General features: G+C 39.7%; 1 long non-coding RNA gene across 1 annotated transcript; it reads right to left on the reverse strand.

Moving 5' to 3' along the window:
• Positions 1-5,938: 5,938 nt before the first annotated feature.
• LOC112566723 lies at positions 5,939-9,519 on the reverse strand. Its single transcript, XR_003099686.1, has 3 exons — positions 8,630-9,519; positions 7,676-7,803; positions 5,939-6,903 (listed from the first exon to the last, which is right to left on the reverse strand). It is a non-coding gene; the product is annotated as an uncharacterized LOC112566723 (long non-coding RNA).
• Between the last annotated feature and the right edge of the window lie 11,187 nt (positions 9,520-20,706).

Below are 20,706 nucleotides of genomic sequence, written 5' to 3' on the forward strand. Positions count from 1 at the left end.
AAGAAAGTATTACAATAGAACTAACTACTGATGCTGATGTCAACAATAAAGAGACAATATTGAGTAACCTTATAAGTTTTTATATCTAGCGGCAAAGAAAAAATACTACTTTTCTGTAAAACATTTTCTTTACTAATGTGTTATATTATATATTTTCACTGTAATAATAATGGGCTCAAGGACCTAACAATAAACTTATCATATTCGTATTTTTTATCGAGTTGAGGTTGAGGGGGGCGATAATGAAACAGCTGGATGGGTGGCGCTAGTGGACAGATAGAGGGATAAATAAAAATTGCTGAGTGTGTTCAGTTCTTAGTTTTATCGTCAAGCTCAATCTTTTTGACTTCAGGTTAGAAGTGTTCATTGTCCTTTTCCGAACGATTGATGAAGTGCACAATATAGTAAAACAATCGTGACTGATGTTTAACGCATCTCTCTATGATTACTACTCGTGTTCTTGGACGAATGCCTTACTTGACAGCTAAAGATCGTACATTAGCTTGTATATCAATACTTACATGGATTTGTTACAAGCATTTATCACCTAACCCCAGCCAAAGATATCTACGCAGGTCTGGGCGAAACAATCGTAGATGTAGTTGCTGCGGCATTTGCAGGATCCCCAAGAACATTCGCTGTTTGGAGTATAGCATGGTGTCCATCCACCGCAGGAAGGGCCCTGCCAACTAGCTGTTGAGAGAGGACATCACATTTAGCTGAAGCTTAGAAACCTTCCAATTAATCATCATCATCATCATCATCATCATCATCATCATCATCATCATCATCATCATCGCTTCGCAGACCAATTGCTGTGAATACAATTTGGTATCAAGATGTCATTTTCTGTAGCTTTGGTCTAGCCGCAAGTACAAAAAGCATAAAAAATCCCAATTAAACTATTTTAGTGGCTTAATTACTTCAAGAACACATGTAGAGGAAATGAATACTCTTGGCGACATGAACTGTGGCTGTTTTATTGTTTGGTTTACTTTTTAAAAAAATTATTAGTAAATCTTTGTCAGCAAAGTGAATATTGAGCTTAATGACTTGTCAATAAATTAAGATAAAGATTTGTATAAAGTATACAATAAGAAGGTCGTTTTTAAGTTTATCTCGCGTTTCTACCTGCTCTTATAACATGAAACGTTTGTCTTTTTACCTAAATATTAATATTTGTTAAATCAGAAAAAAATTATTTGTTTACTTACATAAGTAACAGGTGGGACTGACAGGCGCAGCTGTAGTTGTAGTTTTAGTTGTAGTTGTAGTTGTAGTTGTAGTCGTTGTGGTGATTTTGGATGCAGTTTCAAATCTTTGCCGAAACTGATACAACTTGTGTCCAGATTGTAACACATCGGTCACAGACTTGACAGAGCTGGCACCATAGCAGTGACACTGTCTGTGACCTAGGTCACACACACATATATATATATGAACATATACACAAACTCACAAATACATTCACAAATATATAGACACAATATGCATATACAGATATGAACATGAACATGATGCTGCATGCACATATCAATCGGTATGTACAATTTTTATGAGCAATAGTTCTTTATAAATATTGAAATGATCGAGGCCATGTGATGTCAACAGAATGTGAATACTGTACATTGTCACTGCTGTCCACGTTTTTTCTGGAAATTGCGCTTGACTTTCATGACATAGCATAAAAATTTTTTGCTCATTAATTTCTTTAAAAAAATTTAATATTTCTAACCCTTCTCCTTCGTAGGCATGCTATATGTTAGATATGTTGCAACGATGCTATACCCAATGTTATTTAAAAATTAACTTAACATTTTTTTAATATTATGTTTTTGTTTTCTTTAAAAAAAAACAAACAAATTATTGCAAATCTATAAACGTTTGTTCAAGAACTGAGTTGCAATCACAGGAACAATCGTGCATTTCCTTGAGAAGGCATGCAGTTGGTGTGTGTGTGCATCTTCATCCCAATGTTTTCCTGCATGTTTGTCGTTTACTGTAAGAAGCAACTCATATTGTAGTAGCATCGTGACTATATTTCCTCTGCTTAAATACAGAACATGTTATAAAAGACCAGAGAAAAATGTGACCCGTGAAAATATATACTCAACCCTTTGGTCCGGTCTTCGGGGACACAGTAAAACTGAGGCCTTGGTGGTCGTTCATGCAGGACGTGGCGCAAGAGGTCAACGACCTGCAGTCCGCTGTCCACAGCAAGTCCCGTGGCAAGGGGGTGCCTGCTTTGTCTGCTGCAACTCCTCCCACGTCAGTGAGTATCTCACTTAGACACACCTGGCTGGCAGAAGCCATCAGCAGCAACATCAAAGACCACCGCGACATTTGACTTGACACTGCTCCGTCAGAGCTCGACAGGTGGAAAATGCAGGTGCTCAGCTCTTTAGACAGTTTTTCAATGTTCAAATATCTGTCTTGATTCTGTTAAATCTGCATCTACATCAAACACATTTTATCCATTTTTCTTGTTTGAAAGTTTGCACTGTACTTAACACGACAATAGTCTCTCAGTCCTGGTCTCTTCTTTTCTTTTTTCCAATAAAGGTAAGAGCGTACATGAAACAATCTTATTTAAGGTACACGCCTTTGCGATAAATGATATGATACGAGTCCTGCTTGCAAGGCTTATTTGCTATCATTTATAATAGATTGTAATCAAGGCGCACCAGAAAAAAGTTCTGAAGTTTTATTTCACGTTGATGTCGCTGCGCTGGTGAACCACTCACGTAGGCGCGTGCTGTCCATGGTTACGTATTTCGTCCAAGTAAACAAACCTGTATTTGTTCCTCTGCCGCTCGTATTACGAGAAAAAAAAGTTTGCAAGATTTTTTTTTTCAAGCCTACAGCACTGGCTCTGTACTTGTCACCAACTCCTTCGCTACAGTGGATGAAATTTTGTGACAGAACATACTGATGCAGACTCAGTCATTACTTTTGTTTTATATAGATAACGGTCCTGCGCTCTTCTGTCCTGGCTTGAGAACGTCACACACTCGCTTGCTATATATGTGTGCGTGTGTGTGTGTGTGTGTGGTGAGGGTAGGGAGAATGGATATGTATATGTGTGTATGAGGGTGAGAGAGAGAGAGGGGCGGTATTAGGGAGACGATTAATGGTCTAGTGCCTCCTTGTGCCCCAATTTTAAAAGAACAACTGTGTCAATCGGACACATCGACCACTAAGTCTGTTTTGGAGCGAAAGTTAATTCTGTAACTAGGATCTTGGCACCAGAAAAATGCAACATTTAAAGCTAAGTAGCTCCAGGCATAGCAACAGCCTCTGGCATGGAGAGAAATTTGAAAGGCAATCGTGACCCTGGGGAAAGTCCCATGTACAAATAATTCAGGAGAGAGTAATGAGAACAAGAAGGTTGCTAGAGAGTAGAACAGACACTGCACATCCGGGTATTGTAGAGTGACCAGCAGCTTCTGGTTTACTTTACAACCGTTTAACAAAACATTCAACATGAAAGAGGAATTTCTAACGAGCCCAAAGTTGTAGTGATCGAATGAATAATTAAGAATTCATTCTTCTTTTGATCGTGGCGTGACATCGTCGTGACAGAGTTCATCTACAAGTCACACAAGACAAGAGCAGGGATCTGGGGTACAGCACAGTTACTGGACGACTGCTGATGCACAGCACGAAGACGACCAGATGGCTCACCTCAGTAAAAAAAAAAAAAAAATGAGCACTTTCTTCTCTTAAAAATTTATGAATCAGCAACAACAGTGAAACGGTTATTTTTAATTTTTTTTTTTTTTTTTTTTTTTTGGAATTTACACTCAAACAAACCACGTGTCCATAAGGTATAAATAGTACATCAAGTCACAGTTGTAATATTTATATTGAAGTTTTGTTGACTAGCAACGAAGTATATTTCACATTACTGGTATGCACCAAATCTTTGAAAACTTTCTTCCCTTCTATTATTCTGTCTTACAAACGTTCAATATTAGAAAGAATGCTCAAGAATCGTCCGGACATCACCAGAACAGTCAGGAAATTTAAAATTTAATACTTTTTTAAGTCTTTGGTCTCCTGGGTACTCTTTCTCTGAATATCTAAAGCTGCACTCCCTATATGTCACTATGGGGAAAAGTCTTTTATCTGTCACACCATTTAAACATTCACTCTTTTACCTCCCTTAAAGCTCCCTAGGGAATTTATTCTTTTATTGAAGAGTTTGCCTTCTGCAGTTTACTGAAAGTTTTTTTTTTTTCTTGACTTATTGCACAGAAATAAAATGGAAGGTCTAATGGATTTTTTGAAGGTCGGCTTTTTGAAAGTTGATGATCAATAGGCCAGTAAACATGTTTCACACATCTTTGTTGTTCTCTTTTAGCTGCGCTGCAGTCACTCGTCCGGAATTCAGAAACATCGATTCAACATTACTCGAACCTTACTGTCACAGAAGAATATGTATCACGACTCATTGACTCATGACAATTGCCCATTCTTTCAAAACCAAAACACAAAGATTGTCTGAGGTTGTCCAGGTCATGTGTCATGGCTGCCTGGTCAAAGGACTTTCACGAGACAATAATAACAAAACCCGTCTTTGATGCGTTGCCGTCGACGGAAAAGCATTGCTTGGTACATACACCTAAACAATAGTGAGGTCAAAAGTCAGGGGGCAAAATGATTACTGCATGCTAGATGGTGGTGGTGGAGGCGAGGGGCGACATAGAGTTAACAATTAACACCTAATAACACAGATAATGTTTACCCTCGCCGGTGAAAACCGAATATTACAATCAAACCATCAATACTTTAAATTATCAAACTTCATTCATCCTAATATTTCAACTGACTTAAGTTTAACAGTTCCTGGGCTAAAACTAAAAAAGTCAGGTCACTTTTCGCCCATCTTAGAAACGTTCTGTAGGTCGGGAAGTTGCGTGGGTAAGGGATATGAACACTTCTTCTTTATTTTAGTAAGGGAGATATCCCAACCCGAATTGCCTAATATTTGTTCGAGCATATTCCTCAACCCTTGCTATCCTCACTGTCGTTGGTCTGGCTTCATTGAACAAAAAATAACACCAAAGGAGTTAAAATTAGCTAGAGAGCGGGTCGATCAGTGACACACTCTCTCACTCTCTCTCTCGCACACAGCTCTTTGTGATCGATGGTCGAACGATCAAAGGACTGATGTCTTAACACAGACACCCCATTAGGTAGTAACACTGTGGATAATGTACAGACTGAATTTTCAAATCTCATCATCTGTTACGAATTAATACACCAAATATGATCCTTAAACGAACCTTTCATCGAACGGGATGCAAGTCTCAGAGAGAGTAGCTCAAATAACCAAAGGATGGCTGTCCTCTTGGTGAACAGGAACACGATTTCCTACTCGGCAAAACTTTGTTGCTTGCGTGTTTCAACGTGCAACGTATTCTGAGCTGTAGTTCTGAACTGTGTGAACTCGAATCCATTTTTATGAGATACCGATGTTAAAGTACAATGAACTCCTCATGAGGTAAAGAAAAGGCATAATTTGACCTTTTAGGACTGTGGAACACAGACATGTACAGGAGTGGTGATTATTTCATCATTTTTCTAACAGACAGCAGTTGTTGGAAGTCTTCACGTCTCACCAACGTGGCACATCAACGTCTTAAAGAGGTCAAAGTGACAGCTGGGTGATGACAGCGTGTTTCTTGACTAAGATTTTGCCCTCTCCAACACAAAGGCTTAGGAATGTAGGTAGTTTTGTGTTAGAATTGGGAACAACCTGATAGTTGACATTTTTTCTTTTTGTTTTGAATCTTTGTTGTATATGTTATTCAGAGACAGTTTAGCAGCTACCAGTTTCTAATACTGGCTTTGGTTCTAAGATCCTCGACAGAGAAGTGAGAAAAAATTTTGGTTTAAAGATCAAAATCTTTAATAACCACAAAAAGGCCACCAGCTCTTTTTGGTTAGAAGTGAGAGTACAGAACAATGCAAGGATTTAGCAACATATTTTGACAATGCAGAGGGATTTAATGGTAAGTTTGAGTATCAGAGTGCTGCTTCCCAACAGTGTCTAAAAGATGTACATAAAAAATTGCGCGTAAATTCAATAGAATTGTAAGATATCAGAATAGTGCAAGTTTATTCTAAATAAATATGCATGTCTTATTTTACCGTATAAAGAACAATTATGGGTGAAAGTGTTTCATTTTCAATAACTCTGCAAACTGTACACAAATAATTGGCAGATTACCCTTCTTAATAATAATCCATTAATAAGTAAAAGACTGACAAGTTATTAATTAAACCATCTCAAACAGCGAAGGTCCACCTATTTAAGTATTTTTTTTTTTTACATTTCAATGTCAGTTTACAAAAATTTATATTCTTTGTGTCTTTTAGCAACAATGACCCATTCTATTTTTGCATGTAATTATCTTTCAGTCTTTGTGCTTAGTTCAGAAATAAAGGCAACCCATGGGATGGGTGCATGATGCATAGATAACAAGAAAGAGATGTGGGGAGAGAAAGCGTAAAAATTAAAAAAAATTGAAAAAAAAATTGTGATGAAGTTCAAGCAAACATATAAATTTGCATTATTAGCACATTTGTCAATCTGCCATCCTCAGTTTATTTGAACTTGAACTTGTTAGCAACACTGACTGCCCTTTTCCAGAAATAACAGAAAATAATTGAATCGTGCAAGACAGGTTAACAAGTAGTATTGTAACCCAGCAACAGCGAAGACGGCACAGTGGGGCTTGTGTGGTGTGGATCTGACGTCTCTTCCTTCAGTAGAGCGCCATTGACGTTCCTTGAACTTCCTGGTGTGTTTCTAGATTCTTTGGACTTTTTGTAGCTTTGTAGCATGGATCTGACGTTCCTTGAGTTTGTAGTACGAAGATGATGTTCATATAGGTACTACATGGGAAACAGAAAACTAACATTCAGAGTTGCCACTAAGAGAAACATGGTTGAAGTACACAAGCCCTTAAATCTTACTGTATAGTACAACACACCTTTAGCCAGAAAGCAATTAATAATCGGCTATATACGTATAAGGCAGGAATCAAACATCAAGATTCAACAATACCAAAACATATTAAGAAGTCAATCGTTGGAAACCTTTCTTTACAATCAAATATTACACTGAAACGTCCGCAAAGCTTTACTTAGAATTTCTATAACCACAAAGATTAGTCAATATTTATCTTCAATGCAGCTGAAATTTTATTTCTGTTGGCACACTGTCATTTCAGCTCAGAGACATTATCAGGAAAGGGGTTTAACAATAAACAATGCTCGTAACGGGGACATTCTTACGGACATCACTTTGTTTTGTTGCAGGACAATGCTCGGTCGCCAACTGTTGAAAACCTCCAGAAACTCACATTTAATGTGTTGGCTTAACCCTGATCTTACCCCTTCAGACCGTAAGCTTTTTGGTCCACTTAAAGAGACAGGAAGGGTCGTCGATTTACTTCAGACCAAAAACAGAAGGAAGCGGTGATGCATGGCTCGCCGCTGGACCACAAACGGAAGTCTATACAACGATGACAAAAGTGCGTTGACAAGCGAAGGAACTGTGTTGACAAATGACGTTAAGTGTGCCATTGTTATTGAAATAAAGTTTCTAGCTGCTTTCGGATTATTGTTGTTTTTTATGTACATTTTTCCTTTATAAAGTACTTACTGACACAAGAAGCAGTTAAGGAGTTGTAGAAGTACGGGGAACACAGACGCAGAAAGCTAACACGCACACGCTGTCTGGAACGCTTGAGCATCCTCCAAATAAAAAGCACGACTCGCCCTTCCAGGAAGCTGTTTGGACATGACCTCTGAACTTAGTGGATGTCTCAAAAATCTTTGCATTGTTCTCAAATTTGGCGAACTAGAGTGTATCATAGTAAACTTTTTTTTCTTAATCTGTTAAAAAAGACGAGTGAAAGGCAAGCTCGTTCACTAATTGTAGATGTTCTGGTCAGGCTTGTAGAGACCCCCCCGTCTTTGGTTGCATTCATTTGAGAAGGAAAACAAACTTAGCCTCTTTCTTGAAGTCGAGATGCCATTTAATAGTAACGCCTTTTTTATCACCTGTCTTCAACTCTACCCTCAGCGCTTCATCGCTGTACTTCGTTTGAAATGTAGGACTTGATCCCCATGATCCAGAGTTTAGACGAATCACACTAGAAAAGTGAAAATAAATGCAGGTGCAGAGTGGACCTGATGAAGTCACTTAGCAACAATACATGGCAGGCTCCTTGTACAGCTCGACAGTCGTGTTTTAGACGCAATTATAAGCAAATGATTGTTGATCAGCCCAAAATATTGAATGGAAAGGATTCAGATCGTCAGTATCTCTCAATTCAGTCAACTTGCCATTTCATTTGCCTTTTTTCTTACACGTTATTTCTACTTTCTTGCTTTGCTTATTATTCCAACGAGACCAGCGTCAGCAGTATTAATGTTAATTCGATACTTGCATGTACACAGAAGCATATAATAATATTAATAAGAAGAATGCGACATATCATTTATGTAAAGTCTACATCTGTCTCTGCGCGTTGTTCCTAGAATGAACTTTCGTCAAAAAGATAAATACAAATTGTTAATAGTAACTTGAAATTGTAAATACTTGTTTACTTACCTATTATATAGGCAGGAGTCGTCTTTGTGGATGTAGTCATTGTTGTTGTTGATGTAGTCATTGTTGTTGTTGGTGGTGTTGTCGTTGTTGATGATGATTGTGTAGTCATTGTTGTTGTTGGTGGTGTTGTCGTCGTTGTTGATGATGATGATTGTGTAGTCATTGTTGTTGGTGGGTGTTGTCGTCGTTGATGATGATGATGATGAAGAAATTGTAAGAGGTACAGTTTGGGGCGGTGGTTGCTGATCGGGTTGTGGTTGTCTGTGATGTGGTGGTGTCTGTAGGAATATTGTTAGTCGCAGTCAGTGTGGTAGACGTCGTTGAAGATGCACCTGACGTTAGACTTGATGTCGTTGTTTCAGGTTTATTATTAATTGTCGCAGGTGTAGTATCTGTGGTAAGTGTCGTTGAAGATACAGATGGCGTTAATTTTGATGTTGTTCCAGATATACTATTAATTGCAGAAGTTGTAACTGTCGTGCTAGGTTCTGATGTTGTGTCAGGACTGTTGCTAGTTCCTGCTCCAGGCCCGTTGTTACCTGTAGCAGGTGTCGTGTTCATCTGTGCAAATATGCTTGTCGACGTTATCATTGATGTCGTTGTAGATGTGTTACTGACTATGGAAGGTATCGTCGGTTCTGTCGTAATTATTGTTGTTGCAGACATGCTGTCAGCTGCAGGTGGTGTGTTGACTGTCGAAAGAGGCGCTCCTGAAAGACTCAGTTTGTCCTGTTTAACGGTTTCCAGCCGACGTCGAAGGTGATACAGGCTGGCGCCATCTGTAGCGTCTCGGAGCTGATAGATAAGTAGGCGTAACAGCGACAGTGCCTGTGACCTAAACATCACACACACACAAACCGATGTGTACACATATTTGCATATACAAATGCACACACACACATACATACACACACACATACTTAAACAAAACATAAATGTTTGTACACACACGCGAACACATGCATGTGTGTAAATATACTAGCGCCTGAAGTGACTGCAAGCGTGTAACTAAAGATTTTCCAGAATGTGGCAGTTATCATTAAGACATATTCCTCTTGAAGTATCACCTGACAAATAAATTCTTATCTTCTTCATTTTAATACCAGAGTGGAAGATTCATTGATTCATAACGATCTATTACAGATACGTATTTCGAATTTTTTTCAAAAAAAACGCAAACTATTTAGGTTGGTCTTTAAGAAGCTAGAAATAGAAGATAAGCAAAACTAAGCAACAAAATTAGACCACTAAAAATGTACTTTACCATTAGGTGCAGGCTTCACAGAGAAGCTGACGGCGTTGGAGTCCGCCATGCAGCTGGCAGCACATGCGGTCAGTGACCTGCAATCCGCTGTCCACAGCAGCTCCAGTTGTAAAGGGATGTCCGGCTCATTGGTTGCAAAATATCCCACATCAGTACGTATGTCACCTGTACATACCTGGCTTGTCGACACCATCAGCGCCGCCAGCAGAGACAGCTGCCGCATCTTATAGCTGTCCCGTGAGCGTCAGGTCAAAGGTACAAGTGCTCAGACTTCTAGATAGTTTGGGTAAAATTTTCGGATTTCAAATTATATCACCATTCCTATATCAAACTCCTCTTTATATAAAACAAATATGCTGTTTGTATGATTATACAATACTTGCCATGATAGAAATACTTCACAGCTATCCTTTTCTGTTCCTGTCTTTATGAATAAGCAAATGAGGTTTTTGAAATTACAAAGGTACAGGCCTTTACAAAAAATAAATGATAAAATCTGTATCTTACTTGCAAGGTTACTTCTACTCTGAGATGAGTCGATCTAAACACATTTGAGCAAGGCTTTGCTGTTGAGTCACTCACGCAGGTATACAATGTCCAACTCAAATTTCACTCATGGAATGAGTCTTGCATTTAATGTCAATCATTTTATTACTTCAGTGAAAGACGATTTTACTAGAATTTTTCAAGCCTGCAAAATTAACTTTGCACCTGTCAACAAATTTTACACCATTTTTCAACAGACACTACTGACGCGAAATCCTGGTATCCTTTGCTCTGGTTATCATGATCCTGCGCTGGTTCGTTCTGGTCTGCGCATGTCCTGTGGCCATCACGAGCGCAGTTTTGTGCTGTGTGTGGGTGTGTGTATGTGTGTGTGTGTGAGTGAGACAGACAGACAGACAGACAGAGGCGATCAATGACCTCACGCCTTCTTACGTCAACATTTAAATATTTGATGAACGACAAACAAGTCAGTGGAACTCATCGACCAGTGAGCCCCGAGAGTCCATTTTGTTTCCAGGATCATGACTCTGAACGAGGTAACATTATGGAATAAGCATGCAAAGTGTACATCAGCAGCCTCTGTATTTCAAAGGTAATAGTTGTCCACAGGAATAATCTATGTGCAAATAAACCAACTCAGGGGTAAAAGAAACAAGGAAACCTACACAGGAATGAACCGACACCGCACAAATCTGAAAGTATCGCATGGTACTGGAGCAGGTTGGCGAAGGGAGTGTAGCGAATTCAAAAGCAAATGAGAAGTTTCTTTTGTTCGCATTCTGACAGCTCGACACCGTAAATCTACGAACCTCAATGGTTCAAAGTACGCGCAGTCACGCACGGGCAACCAGGGTATAGTCTACACCAGACCTGGGCAAAGGCCGCCCGCGGGCCGGATCCGGCCCGCCTCCTGTCTCTGACCGGCCCGCCCGCTGGTCCGCCTGCCAGTATATATACTTATATATATACAGTATTGAGTAAAACTGAGTTAACTATATTAGTCCGCCCTCTAAAACCATCCCAATTTCTCATGCGGGCCATTGGGAAAATTAATTGCCCACCCCTGGTCTACACCTATGTCCATGTGTACAGGCGTCACAACTCCATCCATTTACAAGCAACAGCTAGGAAACATTTATTTATTGTAATAGAGAAAGCATTCCGGAGTCAAGAACAAGAATATAAATAACAAAATAAACTATTCGTGAACTCGCGCGAAAGCCATATCCAGAAAAAGTGAATCAGGAAATTAGTGTACAAGCTTTCTCGAGCAACACTGAACGAAGAACTGTGGACGAAACAACGTGAAACAGATCCCTTCTAAGGAGTATTTAACTCTGGTTCACGTTTAAAAATACATTTGAAAAATAAGTTGAACACAGTATAAAAACTCACTGATTGCTTTCGTAAAATATGTCTTTAATAATGATACTGCTAACAGTTGTATAACTAATATTGACAAGCAGGAAACAATAAATACATCTAATCAAGCGACAGGTCGTATTAATAATGATAGAACAAACTATGGATTGAAAATAATTAAGAATAAAAGATGAGATATCAGTCGACCAATTTGCATTTAACTCCCAAAGCGAAGAAATTATAAATGTTAAATTCCTCTGGATACTTGGTTTTCTGATATGAAAAAGTTAGAATCACATAAACCTAAAAATGTATCTCGGTGCACAGTCTAAAACTTGCCAGTCAGCTTTCTTGTCTTGTAAAACAGAACCTTGCTTCTTTTATCATTTAGTTTTGTCGGACTGATGGGTCCACCTTAACGGCTAAAACGTTTCACGGTGGGTAAAATCAACATCTAGCTAAATAGTTTCTTGAAGAGACCACTAACTGCTAAAGGTCACGTATTTAAATACCTTTACAACCATTCTATACCTGTTTATCTATCCTTTTACATCATTTTGTAAATCAAATTTGTGTAAACAATCACATGACAGAAATATTTATCATGTTATTGGATACTACGGAAAGCTTGAGACACGATCAAAAGTAAGCTGGTGTAGACTCGCGTGTCATTTAGGGGGTTAAGTTATGTTCTGCCCAGGCAGCACGTGAAGCAGCTGAACTTAGCTCCCCTCGCAATCTAGTATACGTTATCGGCTTGTGTGCAAAGGGAGACAACGTCTCATTTCTTGAGCACACGCGAGACAGATGGACAGATTGAAAGGACTATGACCCTTTGATAATCTTGTTTACTTGTTAAAGGGAGGTATAATTTCTTTGCTAATGACTCAGTAAAGCTCAGTTCAAAATACTGTTTTCCCAGAATCTAGGCGACTATTCTCCAAGATTCATGGAAGTATTTCTCATTGATTTCTACCTGGTCATTAAAAAAATTCCACTGCTTGACTTTTAAGTAAATTTCATAGAAGTCCAGTAATGTACCCTTGAGCAAGAAAGAATCTTTTTCTTTAGGGTAACATTTAAGTGTTTAACATTGAGTGCTTAGTGCTTATGCGCACGTCGAGTAAAATACCGTGCAGTCTGGTTGGGATGTCAGGTTAGCCTGGTCATCGCCGAACTCGATGTGGCAGTCTCCAGTGGTGCAGCGAACGTAAAATGTGCAGAGTATATCGGAGGTACAGCCATAGGGACAGTAATCTCCTGTCCAGTTGAAACTGTGATCATCAGACCGTGGTGGATAAGACAGGAAGCCTCTAACAAGGCCAGAACATGCTAAAAATAAACAAAGACAAATTTTGTAGAAGGTATATGCATTATCGAGGATTGCAGCTGCTTAAGTACCTAAGTTATATATAATTTTAAAAAAATGATCATACGGATCAGATAGCTTCATCGCTCTTTTCGACATCTCTCTCTCTCTCACACACGCACACACACACGCTCATACACATATACACACACTCTCTCTCACTAAGATGCACACATAAATTATACACACCAATATGCATGCATACACACATGCGAATGCATATATACATCTACACCACGCAAGTTCACACAGATATTTACTCTGAAGCTCGCAAACATACTGCGCCTACACACACACACACCAAACCCACATCAAGAGAAACAACTCTTCCCTCTTTTAAAAATTCCAGTCATCCTCATTGGATATACAGGACAAAAACACTTAGAGGTGCATACAAGCAGGCAGTCGAATAATCCACTCGGTCCGTGAACTTGTAAATAATTATGAAACAAGAGGAAGTTAAATATGTAAAATCGTTTAGTGTAGGCAGAAAAAGGTAAACAAGCAAACATTCCATTTACACGTCACAGACCCTCTGCTCCCCTCCCCTTGTATATGTGATCATTTAATGATACTGCTACATAAAGACAATGCAAGAAGCAAATTTTTCTGGACGTACGTTTTTGCAGACCATTAAAGTAAACAAACAAACGTGTAGCCATCTACTTACAAGCAGTGCAAGCGTGATTGCTGACAGAATAGTAGAAGCCAGGGACACACATACAAACGCCCCAAAAGCAATCCGTGTCGGCGAAGAGACAGCGTTTAGTTCTATCACAGAGGCCCAGAAACTCGTAAACTGTGGACAGAGACATAGAACTAAAAAAATCCCATGCCACAACCAACGACATGTAAAAGTAGCATTATACACCTTGATGTAGACCACAAGGCTCGGCAGAGATGGTTACCTGATGTAGCAGTGATGGTGAAATGTTAGGAAGGGGTTTGTGTCTACAATAACTAGCTAGGCTGTGGAGAGTTTTGTTATTTTTTAATTTAAATATTCACAGCTATATCACACTATGATACTATTGAACGTTTTTAACAGTAAACAAACTGAATACTCACCCACATCATCATCATCATCATCATCATTATGATATTGATCATATTGATCATATTCATCATCATCATCGGTGGATGTCAATGGCTCGTTAGTTGTAAGCGCTGTCGCCGATGTAGATGTGCAAGGCGCTAGTGTGGAGTAGGCCGTAGAGGTGGTTCTTGACATGGCAGCTTCCCCGACCCTCATCTGGAAATAGTACAGCCTGGCTCCAACCTCTTTAACCTCTCCCAACTCCACTGACGTATTCAGGAAGTGAACAGCATGACACCGACACTTCCGTTTACCTGTACAACACGTACACACATGCGCACACACAAACACACAAACACGCAGAGAGACATAAGGACTCATACATTCATGTTTCCTCACATTCATATTTGTGTTTAAATATAGAGTGAATATATCCCACGAGCTTTAAATATCTGTACATAAATAAATTTTCTTGCAGCATAAATTGTCATTTCGAACAGTTGTCTACTGTAACTACCTCTCGATACACAGTGTATAATACCTTTGTTTATGTAATTACCTCCAATCTCACAATATGCATTAGCTTATTTCACTAAGTAAATTATACATTACCTAGGAGTAAAGACATTACCTGTAGATGCCTCTTTGACCGACAAGGTAAAGCTGCGGCTCCTGGTGTCGGACAGGCAGGTGACAGCGCACTCGGCAAGTGACGTGCACATGGTGTCCAGGACCAGGTGTCGCGTGAACAGGTAGCCCTGGGCTTCCGCTTGCAACACTCCTACGTCACCGTCCATGCCAGCCTCCGCATTCATCTTCCCTGATACAGCTTGCATGCCAACGGCTGTCATGAAGTCACCTTCATTGCATGCCGGGAACTCACTTTGTGTATCTGAGACTTGTGGTGTTGTCGTCAACTCACTTAGATCAACAGTCTGTGCCGTTGTTGTGGCGTCACTGTGTGCATCAGATGTCTGTGGTGGCGCTGTCCTGTCACTTTGCGTATCAAACAAATATTGTATTGTAGTTACATCGCTCTGCGCATCAGATGTCTGTGCTGGTGTTGTCATGTCACTTTGAGTATCAAACGAATATTGTATTATGGTTACATCACTTTGCACACCAGATGTCCATTGTGGTGTTATGACCTCACTTTGCGCCTCCGAGCTCTGTGACGTCAATGGGCCATGTGACGCTCTCATGCTTGCTTCCAGTGGTGTCGTCACAGCGTAACTTTGTATGATGGAGATGAGTGACGTTGCCAAAGCCTCATTTTGCACGTCAACGTTCTCTGGTGTTGTCGTTGCCGCATTTTGCAAGAATACGTTGGCTGACGTTGTTAACTCACTTTGTCCGCCTACATTTTGTGTTGTCGAGACGTAAGTCTGAATATCTTTGCTCGGAGGCCCTGTCGTGGCGTCACTTTGTAATTCTGAATTTTGTGAGGTCGATGCCTCACTTTGTACGTCTGTGTCGTGCGCCGTTGTCGTCACGTCACTTTGAGCGCCTGCGTTTTGTGACGTTTCTGTAGCCTCATTTTGAGCGCCTACATTCTGTGTCGTTGTTGTAAACTCATTATGCACGCTTGAGTCGGCCTCACTTTGCAAACCTGCAATTTGTGACGTCGTCGTTAATGTAATTTGAGCGCCTGAGTTCTTTGGCGTTGTCAAGGATTCACTTTGCAGGGCTAAGTTTTGTGTCGTGATGCTACTTTGTCCGGTTGTGTTCTGTGCCATCGCCGTCACCATATTTTTTGCAGTAGCATTCTGTGATGTCTCCGTTACGTTACATTGCATATTGGGGTTCTGTATAGTCGCTGTGACGTTACTTTGTACAGTGGCGTTCTGTATAGTCACTGTGACGTTACATTGTATAGTGGCGTTCAGTATAGTCGCTGTGACGTTACTTTGTACAGTGGCGTTCTGGAACGCCGCCGTGACGTTACTTTGTCCAGTGGCGTTCTGTATAGTCGCTGTGACGTTACTTTGTGCAGTGGCGTTCTGTATAGTCGCTGTGACGTTACTTTGTACAGTGGCGTTCTGTATAGTCACTGTGACGTTACTTTGTGCAGTGGCGTTCTGGAACGCCGCCGTGACGTTACTTTGTACGTTGGCATTCTGTGATGCATTCGTGACGTTACTTTGTGCAGTGGCATTCTGGGAAGCCGCCGTGGCGTTACTTTGCGCAGCATAGACTTGCTGCACTGCTGTGACTCCATTTTGTGCGGTTGTTGCCAGCTGACTGTTGACGTAGTCGCTGAGTGCTGTGCGAGACAGCAGACTTTGAGAGACCACGAGCAAGAGGACTAAATTCCACTTCATAGCCGTTGGCTGATTCGTCTCCAGTTCTTTTGATTTTCGTCAGAACTTTATTCTGCTGCCTGGTTTGTGGTCTCCATCAAAATAATTTATTGAATTACTGAATAATTTTTGGATTGTTTAATTAAATATCAATTCCATCCATTTTAGATATTTTCGCATACCAAAAAATTATAAACTCTTCTTCATTGAAAGTGTTACAATATACTTTCTATCAAAAGTTACTGATCCTGAACTTACTGAATAAGCTCCAGTGTTTCCATTCTGAAAAAAAGATACTTTCTCAAAATCGTGACAATAGATTGCAGTCCAAGACGATGTTCATATCGATAAAACTGCTGATTTTAGCAAAAAACTTTCTTGTTTTCCTGCTTCTTACCTGGAGAGATTACTATCTTACTTTTTTAAAAAGTTAGAGAAAGTGTTTACTCAACGTGAGTTATGTGAGTTTCCCGAGTTTTCCCACGACGCTCAACGGGCATGCGTTATCATCACACACATGTGAAGACAGGTTGCACAATGTTTATACCGATATATACCACAAGATAGTGGAAGTAGAGCTGTCACCGTTGACCACTCATCCGCTAGATTGGGGAGGGGGAGCTGCGGCTGCAGTCTTCGTTGTTTTTAGTGGACTATCCTGTCACGTGCACAGTTACCCAGCATCCTCTCCGTAATGTGTGGGGGACAGTTTTGATCTTAAATACGGTGTCAGTGCGCCATTGTGATCTCGTGATGTAAGAACACCAGTCTGTGTGGAGCATATGAGTAAAAGAGTGAGTGACTCAGCTTTACATTTTCTTTTCTTCTAAATTTTTTTCATCTTTTTCTTTTTTGCTTACTGTTTTGTTATTTTTATTCTCTCTCCTTTCTCCTTTTATTTGCACTATTCCCACTCATCTGTGTGAGTGAGACAATAGTCACAAAATAAATAGTAATAAACACATGAGTCCATGTGTGTTCTCCATGACAGTAAAAGCAAAGCTTATTGCACGCTTCAGGAATCGGTGTAATTTTCTCCTATCATGTCTTCTCTTACAACAATTATAGTGTCCCTTTGCAATCTTATACCACGATAGCATTTTTCAGTTGTGTATTCCATTTAAATGTAAAGATTGAATATACTTTAAAACACTATAATAATTTTGAGTTTTTGTGCACCAACTACTTCTGAGAAATAGCTAAGGTAGTAACCTCTAGAAGATTATGCTTATGTTTCTTTCTTTGTTGTTTTTTACTTTTTTTATATTATTTTTTTTCTTTGGGGTGATATAGTTTTAGTTACTGGCTCGGCGTAGAACACCAACGTACTGCTGTCCACTTGTAAAGGAAAGATTCCTGCGCTGAATGAATGCTCTCAGTTGACTAAATCGACAATCACTCGTTCTTATGAACTCTCCAGGAGTTACTGAAGAAAGAAAGCTCAGTGTAGCTACGTGGAGTCTTAAAATATTACCTTGGTAAGAGCGCTACTTAAAAATATTGCAGGTTGCCCACAACAACGTCACTTCCGTTCGGTCTCCGACAAAGATTTGAAAGCTGTCTACACCATGACATTCTGTTGACAATGACCTTTGTAAAGTGTAAGGAGCGTGATGTGGATGCTGTCGATGACTGTGATAATGGTATTTTCAGAGTCTGACTGGTTTTAACAGAAACAAGATGGATGATTATGTTTAAGAGATGCTAGCTGTTTGCTATGGATCGAGTTCCTGTTCGAGGCATTTTCCCCGTGTCTGTAGACAATGAAATAAAGGCACCAGCAAGGCCTTGATAGAAACGACGGATACTAGTCAACACACCAGCTACCATTGTTAATGGAGTGTTGACTTAGTCACGTGATCCAAGAAGTCCCGGTGATGAAGCGAAAGGCCAACTTCAAGCGTCGTCGTTAGTGTACCAACTAGGCTGATCTCCCCTACCTTGATAGAATTATAGGTGTAGATACACGCTCTTTCTCTCTCTCACTCACACATAAATACACTCTCTCATTCTCTCTCTCTCACTCACCCATACATACACTCTCTCTCTCTCTCTCACTCACACATACACTCTTGCTCTTTCTCTCTCAGACATTTTGGAATTGTTTTCTATTAAGTTTTTTGTTCCAAGCAAAAGGTTTGTTTAACATCGAAATTTGATATCCGCTAAGCACAATCGTTTTTTTACCGTGCGTTCTCAACAAACAGGAGAGGAGAAATGTCGGTTGTAACGTCTTTGTGTTAGTCACCAATCTGCTCCACTGGGACAGGGAAGGATACACTGTGTAAACTGTTCAAGCTCTTTTATCACAAAAATAACACAGCAACTACCAACTGTAAGAAACAAAAAACAAAACAAAAAAAATAGAAATTCTATTTATTTCGTACAGTTATTGAGTATCCAAGTACACCGTATTTAATAGATGGTAGGATAACAGCAATGAAAAATATAGTCAAAATGCTTGCTGACATATTAATGAAATAGAGAGATAAAAAAGCAGGGGAGAGGAGAGAACGAAACTGTTTTTATTTCCTGAACATGCAGCCTGGTTTCTCATTCTACTCACCCAAAATAGAGCAATGTACATCTGAAGCTTCCCATTTCAGACACTCGGTTAGTCTTATTCGAGTCAAACATGAGACCGAAAGTTTTTCGCCGACAGGTTAAAAGAACGTGTTACTGGTTATACTTTGTTGTGATATTCTGGGGAAAGAGGCTGAAGGGGAGTATGTGTGATTTCAATTTGAACTTACTGGCAGCTGCAGCCATTGAAAGAACTTCCAGCATGTCCATAACAGCATGCCCTCTGCTCCCAAGAATCATTTACCTCTTTCTGAAAACTGGTGAAAATTCCAATGTTCAAAGGTTTATATTTCATGAACGGAAAAGAAATCATAAGATTCCTGGAAATGGGATCCTGTTGTGACTAGAACATTCACTCAAAACCTTACCTGCAACTGAACTTTAACACCAACCTGAACGGTTTGTATTTGACTCGATGTTTTCTGTCTTTCATGCAAGTAAAAGTTGTCTATGTTTAGGTCTGACTCATGCCAGCTTATCATACTGGCTGGCACAGTGAAATACACTCTATACACCCGGTCATACCGGTTAATCCACCCTTGTATTCAATCCTGGTTCTTTGGGCAGAGTCCAAGATCACGTAATCATATGTGTGTGTGTTTTGGGAGGGGGGGGGGAATACGGGGAAGGGGGTTAGTGTATGTATGTGTGCATTTAGTGTGGTGCGTGCTGTAGACACGTTTGTGCTTATGAGAGTCTGTGTGTATATGAGTGTGGAAAATAGAGCAGGTCATGTGTAAGGTCTCTTCTGGTTCTGTCGAAACTCGCCGCAATCTTCAATACCGGGGCCTGCTTCACTTTCATGATAGAGGAAATGTGTTTAGGGAGAGCTAGGTCCGAAGTACTAAGCTGGCAAAGTTCTCCACAGTTCCCGACAAGGTAACATTTGAAGAATAAATGAGCGCCTAGAGTATTTGCTATCAGACCCCATAACCTGTAGAATGCTGTTAGGCGGTGAGATACAATAATAATTAAAACAATCAGCTCTCTCTCCCGCTGTTGTTTGAACTGCCAGTGAGAGTCCTGTAAGGAACTTTGTGGTTTGTGGGCAAAAAAAAAAGAATATCTTTTTAATAATAGACTCTCCAGCAGTTCTGTCTGAACTCAGAGCTTCTTGGAACGCTCTAAGCTAAGAAAAAAAAAATGATTCCTATTCCTAGTCAGCTAATCTTACTTGAATCAACAACCTTATTTACCTGCTCTGAAAGTAGACTTAAATCTTGATCAATAGCAAGTAAGCTAAACTGCACTGGCAGTACCTCCAATCATGTTGCATTTAAATCTTTCTTCGAATATATACAATGAAAACGAAAGCAAAGTGTATATTGAAACAGACTCAGACTTACATTATTGTGAAAAGAAAGTAAACAAAAAGAAATGCGGACTCCAGCTCACACACACACACACAAAGAATTATTGGCAGTAATGAAGATCAAGAACTTGAAGATGCAGTATATAGCTTTTTTAGGAACAATGCATTCATGAAAGGGTTTAGAATAAGGAGTGGCGGATACTGAATCAGTCTATTTAAAATCAATTTAAAACAATTTAAAATCGAAAACTAAAAACGTCTCCGCACGAACACACACATACACATGTGCACGCAGTGGTTAAGGTGTCAACAAAAAGAAAGCTTTTGTTTTGTTTCTCTTTTTT

Source organism: Pomacea canaliculata, linkage group LG6 (genome assembly GCF_003073045.1).
Source record: "Pomacea canaliculata isolate SZHN2017 linkage group LG6, ASM307304v1, whole genome shotgun sequence".
NCBI lineage: Eukaryota > Metazoa > Mollusca > Gastropoda > Architaenioglossa > Ampullariidae > Pomacea > Pomacea canaliculata.